The 20,262-nt window shown below is 41.1% G+C and overlaps 2 pseudogenes; one reads left to right on the top strand and one right to left on the bottom strand.

Annotated features, from left to right (window-relative positions):
* Positions 1 to 6,190: 6,190 nt before the first annotated feature.
* LOC147434497 (uncharacterized) lies at positions 6,191 to 6,968 on the bottom strand (annotated as a pseudogene).
* An 11,337-nt stretch (positions 6,969 to 18,305) lies between these two features.
* On the top strand, positions 18,306 to 19,350 carry LOC147434496 (uncharacterized; annotated as a pseudogene).
* The last annotated feature ends 912 nt before the right edge of the window (positions 19,351 to 20,262 follow it).

Below are 20,262 nucleotides of genomic sequence, written 5' to 3'. Positions count from 1 at the left end.
AAATCATGTGCAATCACTTGACTTAGATGGACACGAGTCTGTGATCGAGGTACCCATTAACGAATTAGGGCAGTATTTTGAAGGCGACGAGTCTAATGCGACCCTACCCATCACTACCAAGGGATTAACTATAAAGGGAATTCTTGATGGTGGTGCGGGAGTTAGCATCGTTACAAAAGATTGTTGGGAATCCATGGGAAAACCCCGCCTCAGTGTTACTAACATTGTGGTAAAGATGGCAAATGGTACCATAGCCAAACCTATGGGGATGCTCAAGGATCTTAAGATCAAAGTTCTAGGACACAAGGTACGACATACGTTCATTGTAATGGATTTCTCTAAACACCTTATGTCATATGAAATGATTTTAGGACGACCATTCATGAGGGAAGCACAAATGGTTCACGATTGGTCTAAAAATCATGTCTATTTGCAATTCCAAGACTCTGTCCTTAGAGTGGATTTGGTGACTGGTAAGGTACACCCCTTAGGGAGTAAAACCATTATTGATCATCGCTCTGACACCACAGTTCACTCGGCCCCACTACAATATTGTTACACTTGTAAGAAGGATATAGACATTGGCCAAGATTCTCCTTACATGGATGTGTTACCGGGTATGACGGAATCAGACAATGTGGATTGGGTCCACCTAGCATCAACCATAGACACTTGGGGAAATAGGGGGACGACCTGGGTAACACCTGAGGGGGATGAAATGCATGTACCCTTAAATATGCTACAAGCAATGCATATCGCTTCTGACAAGACTCATCCTAATGTAACGAAGAAAACATACAAGTGGGTCCCTAAAGCTTCTTTAGTGACCATAGCTAGTGCTAAAAAATAGAATCCTTGTAAGAAACGTACCACTCGCTCCAAGAAAAGTAAGAAAATGTTGCGATGGATCCCTAAATGACTATTGGAAGCCCAAGGCTACTATCAAGGAAATGATCAAATCTGGGTGCCAAAACGTAGATTGTGCTCTTACCTAACACCTGACCCAAGTGAGCCCAATCCCGTAGCTCCAAAACGAATCAATGATCGTGAAAAGAAAAAAATCACAGAATGCTACACACCCGCTCCCGAGCTAGTTTGGGTACCAAAGAAAGAACGATTTGTTCCACCTAGCTCAGGAAGGGGGGAGTCCCATGACGCTTCTAGCTCATCATGTAATACATCCATAGAGGTAAAAGCTTCTACACTGCCTCCATCTATAGTAGTGGACCTCCATGAAGCTACCAAAGAATCCACACCTCCCAGTGTTCAAGAATCACCTAATGAACCACTTCAAGTTCGATCCTGGGAGAGTACCTTACCACCCTTGCAACTTGACGAGGCACCTAGGGTAATAGAAAACTACTGGAAAAAATCCTCACCTATTACCAACTGGAACAATTGGTTTCAAAGGGTGACAAGCTCATTTCAAACGGTATGATCTACCTAAGGAAGGGGGGAGTGTTTGTGGACATCCATCATTCATTTGTTTCCCTCTCAACCTTTTTCCCTGACCTCTCAATTCCAATCTTAGGGAATGTACATATAAAGCTTTATACTCACAAAAAAAAAAAAAGAGCAAGAGCAATTAGCAAACGAGTATGCACAATAAAAGTCAAAACATTGACTCAGACCTACACATGTCACATCTGGTACAGTGAACCAGAAACCTATGCCATAAAACACCTTTGATCCTCATCACTTGAGTGATGGAGGGTAGGTAAGATTAGTACGATAGGAGTGTTTCTATTTTAGAGTTGAGAGATTAGCAAAGTTCTCTTTTCCCGCTGATGTGCATCCTGGAGGTAGTCCTTTTGTTTCCTAGTGTGTACAGGAGCGTGTTGCTATTGATAGGATTTGGACCTTCATGGAACCTTCAAATCAAGCGCGACCATCAACACAAACAGGTGTTTCTTGTCCATTAGCATTGCCCTTATCTTTTTGCATCCATGTTTGTCTGCTTTGATTGTGATTGGTAGCATAATATTCAGCGCATTGGCTTAGTATCAAACATTTAATTCAATGTAATGTTTTGTCATAATCACTTGTCTAGGTTTAAAAATCAAGCAGTCCAACTAAGCTAGTTTGACCAAGCTAGGTATTAGAAATCTTCTCTTAATACCATGGGGAATGCCTTCCTAATAAGCAATGGTTACTTAGGTTCTTAATCCGATTTAGGCAGCATTGTATGAAATGTACTAGGGCTTTCTAGTGGGCTTAACCCTATTGACCTTTAGCTTAAGTATTATAAAGGGAGTTTACTAATGTGATGAGCCTGGGGAGTGTAACAGTGTTATATGACCCCCCGAAGTTACAAAATTTAAATGCTGAAAATGAACAAACAAAAAATCAAAGTGCCACAATGTAAAATTTTAAGCTAGAAGAGAAATCTCAGCTTGATTTGGTACTTCACTCACATGTATCGCCTATGGTACTAGAGCCCTAGAGGTTCCCAGTGTGGGCGCTTTTCCTTGAGAAGCAAAAAACCCAAGGCATACAAAATAAGCACACACATCAAAATTGAATCAGTGTGAAAAGACTTTGGGGGGTCAAAGAAAAAGTAATCAGTCAGGCGATGATTTCATGAGAAATTCCTTTTATGGTAGCTTAACTACAAGGTTTTCTAGATATAGCCTCTAGTCAGCCCTCGAACATCAATACTTGGCTCTCGTGATTAAACAACTTAATTGACCACAGAAAATTAAGAAGCTTACCCATGGTATTAATACTTGATCTCTAGTGCCTTTCGACCGTCAAATTAGTGACCCCAGACTTGTTTAATTTTCTACCTTTACATCTGTTTATGCATTTGATTACATTGCAATTTAATGTTCATTGCTAACCAATTGTTTGAAATTCTTTTACCAATCAATGTGTCTACCTAAAACTGCATATGCTTTTTAAGAGAATGCAATTACTGTGCCAATGTTGTTTGATTTTGCAGTGACTGAAGAAGGCTAAGGACATTCATCTCAAATGCTCTTCCACCTCGACGAACCAACTTCAACTCAATAGCTTCCGAGGACGGAATCTACATCAGGAAGGGGGGCATGTTAACCCTCACGGCACACGGACACCCCATCACCTACGATGGACGCGTATTATGTATTCGATAGAGTCAGGTACCGGGCTTGTCGGACCAATAGGGAAAGGTAGAGTGATCACCGATGAGAGGCGCACTTTAACTTGGACATTCAAGGGATTAGTTGGTTAAGCATGGGCGCCCAAGTGTGAATGGGGTGAGCTCCTATAAAAGCCAACTAAACCTAATTTTTACTCATTCTCTCATTTGTGCAATTGAAGAGTGCTCTTGCTCCATCTTCTTCTTCTTCACCTCCTTGTGTGTGTGTGTGTGTGTGAGAGAGAGAGAGAGAGAGGGAGAGTGTGTGTGCGATCGAGCATTACGAAGGCACGACGGCGGCGAAGCGGTTGAGCGCGGCACGACTGCAGCTTCTTCTTCATCGCGGCGAGGAATCCACCACGAAGGCGAGCGTAGAGCGGTGAGTGACACACCCTTTGTTTTCTTGAGCTTGCTAGTTTAGGCTTGATGTGTGCTTGGAGCCGTTTGTGGCTCGCATACGGTGTATTGGCAAGTCCCTTGCTTCGACAGTGCGGCAAGGAGCGCACATCGTCCAATCTCCATGGGCAAGCTAATGTCTGTCTACGTGCTACATCAAAAGATCAACAAAAGCACTGTACCTCCAAGAGGTATGTCAGCAGCAACAAGATAAAATAACAAAAGTAACATAATAATAAAATAAAACATCTAAGCTAGGGTCTAAAACCTGGATATCCAGAGGGAAAAAACCCAAAAGGGAAAAAAGTGCCTCTAGTATATGCACATAAATCTAGTGCACATATCAATGTGTACAAATCTCAAATCTTGTGCAACAAGGAGTCAAGAGAGAGCTCTCACCATGAAGCATGATCTGCAATCTCTTAGCTCAATCTCTGATAGTCAAGGGCTGGCTAACACCTAGCTCCATATGTAAAGTCTGCTCAACAGCACAAGGAATGGTCGTAGGGTGGGCATCAGCCTCTACTCGAATAGTCTGTGGAAGGCTCTTCGGTAGCCAAATCTGCAATGCTCACGCTTTCGTAGGGATGTCAGTATGAGCTCTCCTAGCGCGTCTATGTGTGCATCTAGCTCTAGGACATACTATCTGCTATGAAGGTACCGACCTCTCTAGGGGTAGTCTCATCTCTCGACATCTGGCTCGTGGAGGTCTCGCTCTAGGGTATGATCTTGTATACGCTGGGTGTGCTACCGCTCATGGCCTAGGTACCCAAACATGTCCTCAAAGTAATCATGTGCCAACCATGTGAAAGTCCGTCGTCGGTCATATGGCTCTTTAGAAATATGATCGTGTCATCACAAGGTAAAAATCTAGCATGTATCTCGTCATGGGGAACAAATACTTGTTGGGTTGTCCTAGAAGCTCTACGTGGAGAGCTACGTGCCTGATCTATTGTGTGTCGCTCCTCAGTGGCACTACTCATCGTCGCAGAGCCTCTGCCTAGAGAAGGCTCTACACATGGCTGAGATGCCCGTGTATGTGGTCTTCAAACAAGTCTAGCAGGCGCTATCGTATCCCTGCATAGGGTGTCAGTAGAGGTCACTCTAGTCCGTGTACCTCCATGTATCTGTGGTGTAACCTCTATCTCTGTGGTGTCAGTAATATGGTCTCTAGGAACCTGATCTAGAAAAGTATGGCTTGTGGCTGGTCTCCGCTCAATCGGGTGATCTGATCGTGAATCGACACTTGTAGATGGCACTAGGGCAACATCTATATGTGGTGGCTGCTCTCTCTATAACTCACTGGCTATGACACCGCTATGCAAGCTAAAAGAGTGGGATAGCGATGCTGTCGGCTGTACATCTTCTCTCATAGGGGGATCTACTCTCGTAGAGGGCTCTAGCTCGACATCTATCTCTAAGGGCCTCTGTGAGGTCGGCAGATCTAAACAAGGATGCTCAAGGGCAACTAGAATCTGTGGAGTGGTTTCATCTATAACAAATCCATCGGAGTCACTCACTCTATGACTCTGTGAGATCTCTCGCTGTGTGCTGGAAGTCTCGTGGATAAGTGTGGTAGGTGGTGTAGGCTCCCTAACAATACTCTGACTGGGCTCTAGTCTTAGGGGCTCTACCTCTGGTGGCAGGCTAGGTGCTTGAGCTATCTCTCATGGCACACTATCATCCTCATCTGGAATCTCCCAAGGTGGTAGAATACGACGTGACAAAAGAAGCCTAGGAGGTGATCTCTCTAGTGGTGTCTCTCGAGGACTCGGAGCTCTCGGTAGCTGTGGAGCTAGCGTGGTCGTTGTGGGTAAACATAAATCATCATGTCTAAGTCGAGGGGAGTAGGGTAGACCTATAGTCAAAACATATATTGCATGGTCGACATCCCTATAAACTCACTCACGTGGATCTCCTATCAAATATGCAAGAAGGCAGGCTGAAGGATCTCTGGATCCACCACTCGTCAGGCGTCTCTACCTACGACCAAGCTCATCTAGATAGATCACAGTCTACTCAACTCTCTGAAGCTCCACTATCCTAGGATGTGTCTGTGTGTCCAGGCTATCATCTGGGTGTACTCGCTCAATGTCATCAAAATCAAGGGTCTCAATCAAGAGATACTGCTCCCCGAGATCATCAATAAAAAATGCTCTATCGGCCTATGGGTAGGCTCTCACAATCTGCCTAGGTGTAGACATCATGCGCTACGGGGTGGCTAGCCTCACGAAGGGGTGATCATAAGTGTCAACATAATATGCAACCCCTCGTGGAGATCCGCCTACTATATGCAAGATCTGACCGTCTATATCTCTCATGCTATCCCTAGTCTCTCTGGTCTCAGACAGTATCTGAAGGGTGGGGGTCAGTGGTCTAGGGGCACTCATATCTACAATGGGTGATCTACCGGGCCCTACCTTTGGTGTTCTCAACAACTGGGATAATGTGGTCATCATAGACTCTCTCGTATGCTATCTAATCTGTGTCATCAAAGGCTAGCATGGGTCTCTAGATGGTGCAAGGTGTTGAGGTTGAGACTCTCTAAAGTATGTGTCTCGAAGGCTCTAGGTCTCTATCTGTGGCTCACTCTGAGTGGTACGCAAAGTGCTAGTAATCGCCGTGTACATCGCTCTAGACTCGTGATAGCTCGAAAATCTTGGCGGAAAATCAAGTCTAGGTGAGGAGAATCCTGGCGGTGGTTTCCTGAGTGATGTGAGTGGTGGCACTGTGTCTAAAGGAGGTAAGGCACTCCTACTTGAAGTAGGACGCTGGGTCGGTCGAGGATCGTACGGCAATCCACAAGTCAAAAAGTAAATCTCAATGCCTGTGGTGCTCATGTAGCATCTGTCTTTAGGCTCGCCAACTAGTGTCACAACATCTGTGGATAGGCGTCTACTAGAAGTGCGACACTCTAATTGATATATGCACTGAGCACTTGAAGTAGGACGCTGGGTCGGTCGAGGATCCTACGGCAATCCACAAGTCAAAAAGTAAATCTCAATGCCTGTGGTGCTCATGTAGCATCTGTCTTTAGGCTCGCCAACTAGTGTCACAACATCTGTGGATAGGCGTCTACTAGAAGTGCGACACTCTAATCGATATATGCACTGAGCACTATCTATATAGATCACCCGAGGACCTACCCGTTGTAATGTAACTTGCACAGGATGGTGGAAGGCCTCAAGGCAATCATCTGCGTGTACTAGCTCTATCTCCTCTAGCCTAATCAAATGGTCGACCACATACGTGGCGCGATAGTCATCTCTAAATGTGCCATCCCGCGTGTCGTCGGGAAGGACTCGCACCACCTGGAGGGTCTGTGTGGGCCAAAGGAAGCGCGGCACTGGACAAATAAATGTCCATATGTTTCTGTGTAAAAGGGTCGGCCTCTATGCTCGCCTACAAATGTGAGCAATGTGTACTCAGAGCAGGAAGTGGTCATGGCCATCATATGTGCGCTCTCGGCGTGTGATAGGCCTCTAAACCTCGTCAACTCGTCGAATGTAGACTAAAATCAAAATCTGCACTAAGTCGAGGTTTATGCATACAATCGGACTCAAATCTGGCAAAACCTAACTCTAGGACGTATTTGCTCTAAATGTGTCTAATCGTGTGTACATGCGCGTGAGCGTCGAGTATGTGGGGCGTGTGATGCGTATGGAATATGTGTGAGAAGCAAAGAAAGAAAGCAAAAAATAATAATAATAAATTTAAAAAAATCGTTTTTTTAAAAGTTTTTTATTTTTTATTTTTTTATAAAAGGCCTTTTAAATTCGGACGCCCATGCAAATCAAATTTTGTTTTCTTGTGCTTTCACACTCTTTTTATTATCTTTGTCGACTTTGTTTCTCTCTCTCACCTAGATTCTTTTCTCACATGCTTTGTCTTTTGTTGACTTTACTCCCTTTCCACACACCTAAAAACAAGCATGTACATGTGCTTGACCCCCACTCCCTTTGTTTGCTTGTGCACTACACTTTACACACACCCAAATTGAGGATGACACACACCCCTCTTAAATGATGCACACACCTAAATCAAGTAAGTGCACACACACCCAATTTAAGTAAATGCACACACACCTAAATGAAGTAAGTGCACACACACACCTAAATCAAGTAAATGCACACACACACCCAATTTAAGTAAATGCACAAACTGTTCCGAGAAGTGAGACCTATGCGCTAAAAATAGGTCGTGAAGTGCGTACGCTCTCAATTTGGTGAAGATTTTTTTGCAATTAACACTTCAAAATCACACCCAAAATCAAATTTTTATGCATTTTGCATCCAAATTAGGCCGATTTTTGCTTCTCTTTTTGCCTAATTTTGACTAAAAATTAGCATAATTAGCAATAGAATTAAGCAAAATTAAGCATATACAATTGATCATCACACTTTGAACTTTGCAATTCATCCAATTTCACATCAAGTTGCAATCAATTACAAGCCCAATTAAGTGTGCACACACAAGCATAATCAAGCACTAATCGCTAATCAATGCACACACAATCTAGCAAAAATTGGGCAGCATTTTGACGCAATTTTAGCAATGAAAAAACTGATTTGCACTAAAAAATGTGAACTTTGCCTACATATAGGCACACTAATTGCACTTAGATTTGCACTAATTTTTTGTGAAATTTATCTTTAATCAAAATTGCAAATCAAATCAGCAAATGAATTGGTTAATGCACTCACAATAACGTAAGCATCGCGTCGATTTTTCACTCCAATTGACGCCTACACACATGTGTGTGTACTAGCAACCGCTTAGCCACAATTCACCTACAATCAATCAAGCACAAAATCTCATGTGTAGCATCATTTTCAATCAAATTAAACACATAAGAATGATAATCACACTTCAAATCAATGATTTAGCTATGTGTGAAACAAAAATCACGTGTGATTAGAGAGTAATTAGAGAGCCTAATTAGAAAAAAATCCCTAATTACACACTCAAAAATCACTCGATTTCACTCAATTTTTTTGCAATTTCTTATCAAAAGAGTGATGCTTAAGCCTCTAATTACTCATACACACATATAAAGCACTCAAATCGGATTAGTAGAAAATTAGTGAATAATTAGTGAAAAAAAGAAAAACATATAAATTAATCACAATTTCTTAACCAAATCTCACCATAAATCCACAAATTATAATCACCAACACCTAATCCTAATTAAAATTAGAAACTCAAACCATCACGCAGGTGATCCTCTAGCTTAGGCGCTCGATCCCCGGCAGCGACGCCAATGTTGGCGGTCATAGCACAACGCACAACCCACCGACATAATGTCAATCCGGTGGATCCGAATAGTGCATGGAGGCATGGATGCACCTAATGTGATGGAATGAGAACTCTAGGAAGAGGGGTAAAGCAAGAGATGAGAAGAGGGAAAGCCGATGAAGCAAGATCCATGCACACACACTCTCAATCTACACTCTAACTCTCTAATCATGCAGACAATGGTGTATCCCTTTGCTCTAATCTCAAGCACACACACTCTAATCACACATTAAGCATACACAAAGAAGCCTAATGAGAGAAATGTATGCAGCCCACGTACACACACACTCCAATCTAGCACACATGTGAAGCAAGAATGCTCAAATAAGAGGGAAAACTTGAGAGAGAAGAGAAGATTAACACTAATCATACACCATTAACACACATAAGCTTGAAAGACAAGAGAAAGTAGAGAGAAATTAGCTTCCATTAATCCCAATGACCACTACATATGATGTGGAAGATCCAAGATCCATAGCCACTCCTCTTCTTCTTCTGCACACTCCCTCACACTCTCTTCTCTAAGAATGCCCTTTCACATCTTGTGAATTGACTTATATACAAGGGCGGACGGTCAAAAAATGTATAACATGCTGCAGGTATCTAGGCTCATCTAATCATCAATGTACAACTTGAAACCCACTATGGAGCCCGTAAATACAAAAAATATATGTACACACCAATGAAGCATAATGCATGTCGTTGACACTCGCCCGTCAACAAAGATGGTTTCTGAGCTTTAACTCGCCACTAGTATCTTGGTTTTTCATTGATGAAATGTTGTGGTTGAGTGTTTTGAGACTTAACCTTCCACTGATTCATCGGCTTTACAGTTTGTGGAGAAGATAAATGCTCCTTTTTCCTACAAACCCATCTTGTTTACGTTCCCTTCTCGAAGATGTTTTTCTTTGAGTTGTTAAATTTGGAACTTTCTTTGGTATGGTAGATGAGTTCTTAGGCACCCAAATTTGAGATAGCTTGTCCTTGAGTTGTACTTTTGGTACCCAAATTTTCCTGACTCCTTGCATGCTACTTGTAGCATTTGCTTGTCTAGAGGATGAAGAAGATTTCTTACTCCTTGGTTTCTTTTGTGGGTAGCCTCTTTTCCATTCCTCTTTGTTTGGTGCAATTGGAATGACGAGTTGTCCTCCTTTAGGTGATAGCTTGAGTTGATTGGTGTCCCAGCCTGGTACTGCCTAGTACATCCGCATCCATGAGATTCCCAAACATCATTGTTTTATTCATATATGTTCATTTGTATGTTCAAGTTGACTACTTCCAATGCTGGTGTTGGGTTTTTGTTGCATCCTTTGATAGCCCATATTCCCGATGCTAGAGACTAATTCGTTGCTTTCTTGTACGTGGAATAACTAACTGCATTCATTCGATCTTAGGCATCTACCAGTGCATTTGTGCTCTAATAGTTCATGCCCAATCCACTCTAGATCCTTAGATACCCTTAGTGTCAGCAATAGAAATTCTATCGACAGTATTTCATCAAGACCATAAACAAGGTTGAAGGGTGTAGCATTTAAAGTTGTCTTGAATGAAACTCTATAAGCCCATAGAGCGGCATGTAGATTCATTTCCCAATCAGTTTGTCCTAAAGAGCTAACCACTTTAGTCAATACCAAGCTAAGAATTTTATTCATGTGCTCAGTTTGTCCATTTGCTTGTGGATGATAGGGAGCAGATTTGTTATGGATGACCATAAATTCATTCAGCACGTGTAGAGCAACCTCTAGAACTTCTTGGGTGGGTAGAAGACAAAGCCATAGGTAAAATGGAGGGAGAATGAGGTTTGGAAGCCTTTCATAAAGGTAGTGAATATCTTTTAATGAAGGGAGAGAGTTAGCTATCAATCAATAGTCAGGTCTCATGAACTTGACGGCTACTAGCAGTGAGCCCTACTTTGTGAGACGAGGAAGTTACCTTATGAAAATGGGACAAAACTAAATGTTTTAAGATGTTTTCTTTCATGTTTGTGTTGTTGTCCATGTATTTCTACGTTACGTAAGGTTGCTGCTCATTGGCTGCGACTTCTTTTCTCTCTCTCTTCAATAAGGCGCTCGCAATGACCTCCAAAATTTTCTAATGGATCCTATTTTCTACTACTCTCCCATATTCTTCATTCACTTCTAAGTCCCCCCCCCCCCGCCAAACAAAGCTGAAACTCCTCACATTGTACTACCTCCAAAGTTGATGGATTACTTTCTAAACTTGTGAAAGCCTTGGCTTCTTGTATGGTAGGCTCTTCCATGCTTAGCACACATGGTTCATACCATATTTTTTTAATGTCCCTTCACACTTTTTGAGGATCATCCTCACGTGAATCCACTTTACACTCTTATACTTTGTATTGGGGTAGGTAGTCCATGTTCACAATCTTCTCTCTATGATCAATGTAGTCTATGGTCTCTTCACCTATTATCTTCTCTTCTTTTTCACTCTCTTCTTTTAAACAAGAAGCACTCTCAAAAATCTCCATAAGACAAAAGCTACCTTTGAGGTCTTCATACTCCATAGAGTTGCATTGCACAGAAGCTTTCCTGGCTTTGACAAAAAATTGAGGCTCCAAAAGGCTGGATGTATCCATTATTGAGTCATCCTCAATGCCATTTGAGATATTGTATGCAAATTGTTGCAGCCTTGTGATGAATGTAGAAGAAAGAGATGCCACATTTGAATCTCTATCAGACAATTTAGCACTTGAATCATCAGTTGGCATATAAAAATCATCTTTAATATTTCTCAAAGTAGAAGGAAAGAAATATGGTAAAGAGGATGATTCCTTGAATGAAACACTTACTTGATGGTAGGCTCTCCCAACATCATGATGGAATCCATTTTTTATGTAGAAGTACTTGTGAAACTTTTGCAAGCAATAGAGGTTGTTTTTTCAAAAGTGGAGGGTCCACTACAAGTTTTTTTTGTCTTTAGAAAAGAAGACAATCCAAAAATAACTTGATCCATCTTTACATAATCCAAAAGTAGAATTAAATCCACATTATACCCATTGACGAGAAAAAATTGCCTCATAAGCATAGTAGTCTTCACCATGTTGTTTAAGTCGCCTCACTACAGCCCATGCTTGCTCCATTATTTGCACTTTAGAGAATCTGGTCTTCAAAGCTTTGAAAATTTGGGTATATCCTTCTTGGGTATTTGAACAATGTTTTTGGAGTACTAACAATAAAAGACCATATTAGATATTATGGTAGAAATCCCGCATTATGGGAATCTCCAAATTGACCAAATTCATGTAATTTGGAATTTCCAACTTAAAGTGGGAAAAAAGGAGACAAACTTTTTGATAAGATAGAGTGAAAATCTTATTGGATTGTGGTGTTGATAAACACCAAAAGTCAAGAGGATGAACAAAGCATGAATTTGAAGAAACTCACTTTATTAAATAAAAGAAAGAAAGGTTGATACAGCTAGAGATCTTGTTTACAATAGAAGCTCCACATAATCTACTCCAAATTTGATGCCATATCCAAATTTTGATCCAAGCGTGGATGATGTGCATGAGTAAGACTTGCTTTAGCTTTTAGAGCATGCCTTTCTGGAATCTTAATTCTAGAAAAACGATCCTTCTTTGTTGGGTCTTCGTTACCAAACAATTGCATCTACCGTTTCCCACACTTGTGGGTCCCATCAATTGATAGCCCAAAAACCCTTCCAAAAATTAGTGCAAGCTTGAGTATCCGTCATCCAACTCTTTCTTGCACAAGGTTCCCAATATCGAATCAATTTTTTTTTGTAGTTTGGTAATATAGGCTTGTTATCAATGTCTAATAAAGCCATTGCGAGCCAAAATGGATAGATTTCCATGTCACTTGGAGCCAGCATAACAAAGTCACCTTGGTGCACATCAGACATAGGTTCAAACTCTTCCCTTGGTCTATCTCATTGAGGACCACAAAAATGATCATTCAACTCTTCAAGGCCTAGGAATATTTTTGCTCCTTGTTGTAAGCTCATTGTAGTGGATTGTAGGTGACAAGAGTCCTGAGTTGTTGGCCAAAAGTTTTCATACAAGCCTCCCTCTAATATGGTTGCTTTTCCAAGCTCGTCAATCACCTTACTCCAGGTAATCTATCACAGGTCTATAATACCGTGGCATATTTGAACCATTCCTTAGATTTTGCCAAAACTTAATATAATTCTTCAACCCTAAAATCACTTCTTCATGAGCCTTAACATATTCTGCCATTGGCACCAAAGGTGGATCTCCATGTGGCAACATTGGATTTCCTTCTATGTCTGTTTTCCAAAGGCGAATGCTTCCATTCCAACTTGATATACCTACATGTGCCTTATACTGCATCATTGGTGTCTCATCTTGCATAAAAAACGTGAATTGAAGTGGTTTGGAATGTCCAACAAGTATGTCTTGTCCATCTCAAAGATAACCATCACAATATTGCTTGAAATTGGGGACCTTTTCAAGCAAAAATGGGGCTAGAGATGAAGATGAGCTATTTCTCATAATGTATCCATCAAGTGTGGCAAAGTATATATTTGTGTAACTCTCAATTTCTTTGAAAACTTACTAAACATGGCATCTATGTCCTCATGTGTATGCCCAACCATCAAAAATCCTAGTTGGATGGTTTTGAAAACACTCCTTGCAAACAACAAGCATTAACAAATAGGCAAATAAGTATCAAGTTTTGTTTTCCCCTGCACAATTATCCAATTGTAATAACAAGTTCTCTGGCAACTTGCAAAACGCTGACCCCGATTCCGCTTCTGTAGCTTCCGATGGTTGCACGATGGGCCCTTTTCTATCACTCAAGTTGTGGTGGTCTAAAGCATCCCTTGAGTTCAAAGCATGTAGTAGAGAGATAATACTCCTTGGAAGTCCATTTGTTGTCAGATCACCAAGAGGATGCTTATATATCCTCTCAAAGTTATGTAAACAATTAGCAATTGAGCCAATTGTAAGATTTGGATCAGCTGGCCACAAACCATTCTAGACAAAGTGACCATAATGACCTTCTCCATGGCCATGAGTGATCATACCTATCAAAGCCACCTGCAAATTGTATTTTGAATCCACACCCTTAGGAACAATGCGTAATCTAGGAATGGTAGCCTTATTTTGATCCATCTTATCATGGATTATACAAACATACTTTTTTGGTTGAGTTTCTGAATATGTGCAACATGCATAATATAAGTGCCTACAACTCTTCTGCTGTGCCATGTGAACTTCTCTTTCTCTCAAGAGAAGAGCCCTCTCTTCAAGAGAAGGTTTAGCTTCTAGCCTTTCTTTGATTGACATACATTGCACATAGAGAACTCACTTGCCTTTGTTAAAGTGACATGTGGATACTCTTTGTTCCAAATTCTACCAAAAGAAGATTGAGATAAATTTTTCTCATAGCCTATTTGGTCCACTGTTGTGTTGATTTTGCTTAAAATGTCAACTTGTTTGTACATTGATGGAATCACTAATTGAGTCTCTCTTGAGCCATCTAGTAGTGTTTTGCTTCTATGTGGCATCTTCTTAGAGTTGTTATCCACAAATTCATTTAATAGTGCTCTTGCTAAACTAGTATGTTGAAGTCCTCTTCTCAATGTACATGTGTTACCATGAGCATATTAGCGCGCACTGTTTTCAAAATTTTCCTTGTAACGGTAAAATGATGTCTTTGGTATTTCATGTAGCTCATACCATGCTCTGCAGCAAACAATAGAGCCATTTATCTTGAATTGGTATCGCATCTTCTCATCTTTCTGATAGCATATAGACAAGACATCATACATAATTTGTGCGTGCTTTTTGAGACTCTCCCTGAAAATCTTGCCGTAATATTGTCACCAAATCACGATCTGCAAACTGAAAACATTTTTTTCCACAAAAATCAATGCATGAAACCCTTTGAATTGACTCAGCTGAAAGATAAAAAGTAGAAGCTGGTGTTTCTTGCAGACAAGTGATGGATCTAAAAACCAAAAGTCCCTTTCTATATGAGAGTAAAGCTTGGACAAGTGGTGGACCTAGTTAATGTACAAGGTGAACTATTGTAGGGCCTTGGTTCTCAATGTCCAAGTAGCCCTTGCTTCTTTTAATGGAAGTACGGTTGGACAAGTGGTGGAGCTTGAAATTAGAAGTCCCTTTTATATATGAGAGAGTGTTTGTGGACACTTTCCACAACCCCATTACAGTAGAACCTAGGAGTAGGGTAATTAGAATCCAAGGCAGATTTCAGAACATTGCTCTCTCCGAAGGAACCAATTGTGAGTTGTTATGTGAAGTTGCAAAATTTCAGGTCTACAACTAGATATAGCACCAGAAGACCGTCAACCACTCAATCCGATTGGAGAGTATGCTTTAAAAGTTGTATGAACCAGAACTTTCTTCAAGTCTGTAGCAAGATCAATGTCAGATTGTAGTTTGTAAGTTGGTCCTTTTGGCTTATGTTTTGTTGGCTCATTTTTGTTTCCTGTTGTAGATTCCTCCATGGTCACTTCTGGTGAAGGTGCCTCCTGTGTTGGTGGTGCTCGCAAAGGTGCTGCATCATTCCTCCCTCCACTTCTTGTAGCTCTTTTTGAAGGCGCATCATCACCATTTTCACGCCTACACTTATCTTCTACAATGGATTCATGGATTTGGCAGTTTGTAACATAGGTATGGACTGACATTGAATCCACTGGATCACTCCACCCTGTTTCTATTCATATGCAATCACCTGCTTCATGTAGAATGTCTTTTGTAATATTTTCCTTTTTAGCTAATTCCACAACGTTTGGCCAAAGTAGACCATGATGATTACTCACCTCTTCATCACTAAGATGCTCAATTTTTACTCCATATACCATATCTTCAACTAAGGTTTGCATTCCCCCTTTCCCAAATTTAGTTCTCAAGGGTAGACCAGTCTCTCTTAAGTGGATTTTATCATCCTTAAAAAAAGACAACATCTTTTGTCAAAGAATCACTAAAACTATCACAATCCCTTCTTACATGGTCTGTACTATCACACCAAATACATCTATTAACAAACCCTTCTTTGGGCTGTTGTCTTTGCCTAGGAAGTGCTTAGGAAGTGGCCCTGATGGTTGGCCTTTTTATTCAAGCTTTGCAAACTTCACCTTCAAGTCATGCATTCCCTTCACAAACGCATCTAGCATGGATTCATTAAACTTAGGAGCGATAAAAGTAGGCTTTACCATTTTGTCAGAAGTTGAGGTGGAAGGACTTGTAGTGTTTACTACCATCTTGTCCCTTTTTCTTTGTCGTTTAGCAAGCAGTGAGACAGCACCTTCAACCTCATTCTAGTCTATCTTTAGTCCTTTCTCATCATCTTTATCTTTAAGAAGAAGCTCCATTTTTAAAGAAAAACTCTTTACGTGCAGCTTGTAAGAAAAGATCTGTCTTCTTTGCATCTAGAGTGGCCCTTTCTATCCTGGTGAGTTGTGCATAGCGCCGCTCAAATTCCTTAAGTAGCTTTGTTATTGATAGTCCTTGCTTTGGCTTGACTACCCATTCTAAGAATGTCCTTTTGGTCACTCTCTCAGAGTCCTCCATGAAATATTCCTCCTATAAAGCTACTTTGAGTTCTTCCCAGTTTCTCCCATGCCCATCTTTAATTTCCCTAACATGATCCCTAATTTCTGGAGCAACAACTAGCGCAAAGCTTTGAAACGTCTCACCTTTTGACACATGATGCAACTCCATCTCCTTCACATACTTGTGTAAGTACTTGGTTCTATCTTTTCCATTGAACCGATCCATTCTGTTGAGGATCGATTGTATGGATTTGGTTGCTCAAATATTCCTTCTTTCAGTGGCATGTTGTTGTTGCATGAACATTGCAAATTCTTGAAACATTTGCATTGTTGTTGGGTCAGTATGCATACCTTGTTGCTCAACATGATCACCCATGGTTACGCAAAAACTCTCACCCTGGTAGATTCGATCGGGTTCACCAAAAATATATCGAGAAATTTGCGGTCTTGCTAGGAAAGCATCGGGCTTTTGGCTGTGAGAGTTTGTGAGAGAACTTTAAAAACTATATGAAGGAGTTAAACCATAGATGCCATGAAGTTTAGGGTTTGGAAGGAAGTACAATCAAAGAAGCCCCACTCTTCCTCTCTTGTACTCACACACACAAAGAAAGAACACAAAAGAGAATATCAAAACAACACAAAGATGAAAACATCAAGGCTTTGGTCATATCGTATCATGGATAATTTAAAAGGGTTAATAGATGAGTTAATGACATTCAATCTTTGCCGACCAAACAAGCTACGAATTGTTCTTTGGAATTCTAATTTTGTGCTTACCATAATATATATGTTTTCTCTAGTGATTGGGATTAATTGTGTGTACAAACCCTCTTGGTTCATAGCAAGATAACTACACTCATGTCAAAAGAAAAGTTATAGTCTATAAGGGGTAGTATGATGGGATCCGGTGAAAGAAGTATTTCATTGAGCCTTTCTAAGCCAAAGAGAAACACTATACGTTGTTGAAAGTGTATTTTATGGCTAATCCATACGTTAATTCTAATAGATCGCACAGAGTGCAAGAGATAGAAATTCACATCATTTGGGTTATTAATCTAGGATAGTATGTGAGAAATGTAGATACGAGAGAACTAAAGAGATGAGAAGTTTCCCTCCCAAGCCCTATTCTTGCCCGTAGGCATTAAGGATACTACAGGGAGAGATGTACCTGTAGCAAGGAGAACCTAGAATTTATAGAGAGATGAAGAGGGAAGGCTTTAGCCTTGATTGATGCACCACGTTCAAAACCTTCTGTGATTAGAGTTGATCTTCCAAGGATAGCTTACAAGAATGGCTAGTCTTCCTCTAGGAGCAAGTATAGGCTTAGGCTTATGTTTAAGGCTAAGTATAATTAGGCATCAATCCTCTCACTCACTCATGAATTCATCTCATGAATGGATTGAATGGTTTTCAAGGAAGAAGAGGTAGGTGAAGGGAACCCCCAAGGGTTTACACAAGAAGAGAAGAGCCAGTGTGAACAGAAACTGAAAAAAGTTTGAAATGGGTTGTCCCTGCATGATGTGGGCAGACTCGGCTCCAATATTTTGATCATATCTCCTCAACCATGGCTCCAAATAAAAAAGTAAAAATAGGGGTAGAAAATTCAACTCATTAGCTACGACTCCCTTTTCCAATTCTGATTGAAGCCTTGTGTAAAAAAATATCAAAATAGGGTACATTTTGGCAACAAAAGTCTTCTTGTGGTCCCCTTAGCCTAGACTTTCATTTGATTCCAATGGACACCTCATGCCATATGAAAGCATGACATTGCTTCTTGATAAAGTTTTGTAATCATGCTTTCAATAATGCATTAAAACAGGTGTATCTTTGAGAATTATGCAAGCTAGTGTTCCACTAGGATTTGATTCCTTCCTAGTAGCTATTAAAAAGAAATATAAAAACAATACATAGAATATATATATATTGTGGTGTGTATGTCCCCTAGCATGTCCGACAACCCAGTGTGGGAGGACTCATGGTAGATCCTGGTAGAAGCCATTCTTTACATGTACTCTCTCTATACTTAATATAAGGAGGTGCTCTTGTACGCAAGAGGGAGACTCATTTGGTCCACATGTGAGCACACTACATTGGTGGAGGAGACGGACATAACAATATTCTTGGGGTAGTTCTCTTTACGTGCTTGGGTTTGCCTATCATTGACCATGGCATTCTATTTTGACATAGGGTAGTTCTCTTTACGTGCTTGGGTTTGCCTGTCACTGACCATGGCATTCTATTTTGACATAGGGTAGTTCTCCTTCTATCTTGTAGGCGCCCAAATGAGGAAATGAGGCACCAACCATATTAGCAAACTCGTTTTGGTACATCAGCGAAGATAACTGATGGCGAGGTCCTATTGACGTTTGTAGTGTGTCGGCACCTACTTCTTCAAGAACGTCGCTCTCTATAGCAAGGTGTTTGCAAGGTGTCCAAGCCAGGTCCGAAAGTGACATTGTTAATTGCAGTAGGTCGAACACCTTCAAGGACTTCTGCGATGCTCCTTGTTTCAGTTTATGCTAGAAGATTAGGTGATGAAACTTGTCGGCATTCCAGATCAATTATGAGGTGCCCATCACCGGCCTAAGCCGTCAGCTTGTGCAACATTATCTTTCACTCAAGTCCAACATTAATTTTGCATGCTCCGTTGTTAACCTCTCTAATCGCCCGAGCCTATGCATGAGCTTGATGGATGCCCATGATACTATTGGCTCATTAGACAATGCTATTTATGCGGTTGATGTCCTGTACGCCCAATTCAGTAAAGCTTTGTATGGCAGCAACCAAGGCCACACCAAATGGGTCGCTTGCATTTCACATCCATGCCAAATCCAATTTGATGCAATCATGGATGTGCTGCCACCTTCAGGCCTGGTCATGGAGGAGAAGGTAGCTACTCAGCATAAGGAGATTCAAAAGACTATTGACAGAGAATGAGAGGCTGGCTACAACTTGTGTGGATCTCCGGTAGGAGCTGGCTGCAACACAACAAGAAGTATAGTGTCTGCAACAAGGTTTGAGAAATATACAGGGGAAGAAGGAAGCATAGCTTTGTGGCCTTGCTGAACTCTTTGAGAATGGAACAAGAACTCCAGCCTTTGGAACCATTGAAGTTGGATCTGCAAAGAGCCTAGGCAGATGCTCAAAAAAATTTGCTAAATCACAATGCAAGTAAGCACACGCAAGTCATGTCACTACATTTGAATGCTTAGGAGACAAAGATGATGGAAGTGGTGATGAAGAAGGCCACTTGGCACACATGCCTACAAGTTTCTTTGAGAGACGAGAGTTGTACAGCTTTGTTGCAGAGGTGCCCGGTCTTTTCTCTTTCATAGTGGTGATGCAGAGTCTCAGCCGCATAGCCTATCCTTTTCTATTTTTTTGTTTATTAGTCAAAGTCTCTTTTCATTTAAGTCTTGGTGAGCAATCCTATCATCACACCAAACCCCTTATGGAAATGAATGTATGTCACAAGAATATCGTGCCCAATCCTTAGTTTGTCCTTCCTCGTCTTGTCCATTACATTGGGATAATAACATAGTGTTTCCATAAGCGAGATGTCAGAGTTCCATGCCTTGATGATGATCGGCATGATGACAAATCTAGTCCCTTAACTTCAACCCCTTAGCCCCTAAGCCTTTGTATGACCACTCCCCCGCCGATGAGGTGTTGGCCCGTTGATCCTTTCCTATCGAGTCCATTTCTAGCCCAAAATTCTAAAAAGATGTCCATCTTTCTTTCCCTAAGGGGGAGGTGTGGTGTGTATGTCCCCTAGCATGTCCGACCACCCAGTGTGGGAGGACTCATGGTAGATCTTGGTAGAAGCCATTCTTGACATGTACTCTCTCTATACTTAATATAAGGAGCTGCTCTTGTATGCAAGAGGGAGACTCATTTTGGTCCACATGTGAACACACTACAATATATTAAAA

Source organism: Adiantum capillus-veneris, chromosome 19, assembly GCF_014529385.1.
Source record: "Adiantum capillus-veneris isolate H3 chromosome 19, ASM1452938v2, whole genome shotgun sequence".
NCBI lineage: Eukaryota > Viridiplantae > Streptophyta > Polypodiopsida > Polypodiales > Pteridaceae > Adiantum > Adiantum capillus-veneris.
The sequence above is the reverse complement of the archived record's forward strand: the minus strand, read 5'-3'. Positions and strand labels throughout refer to the sequence as shown.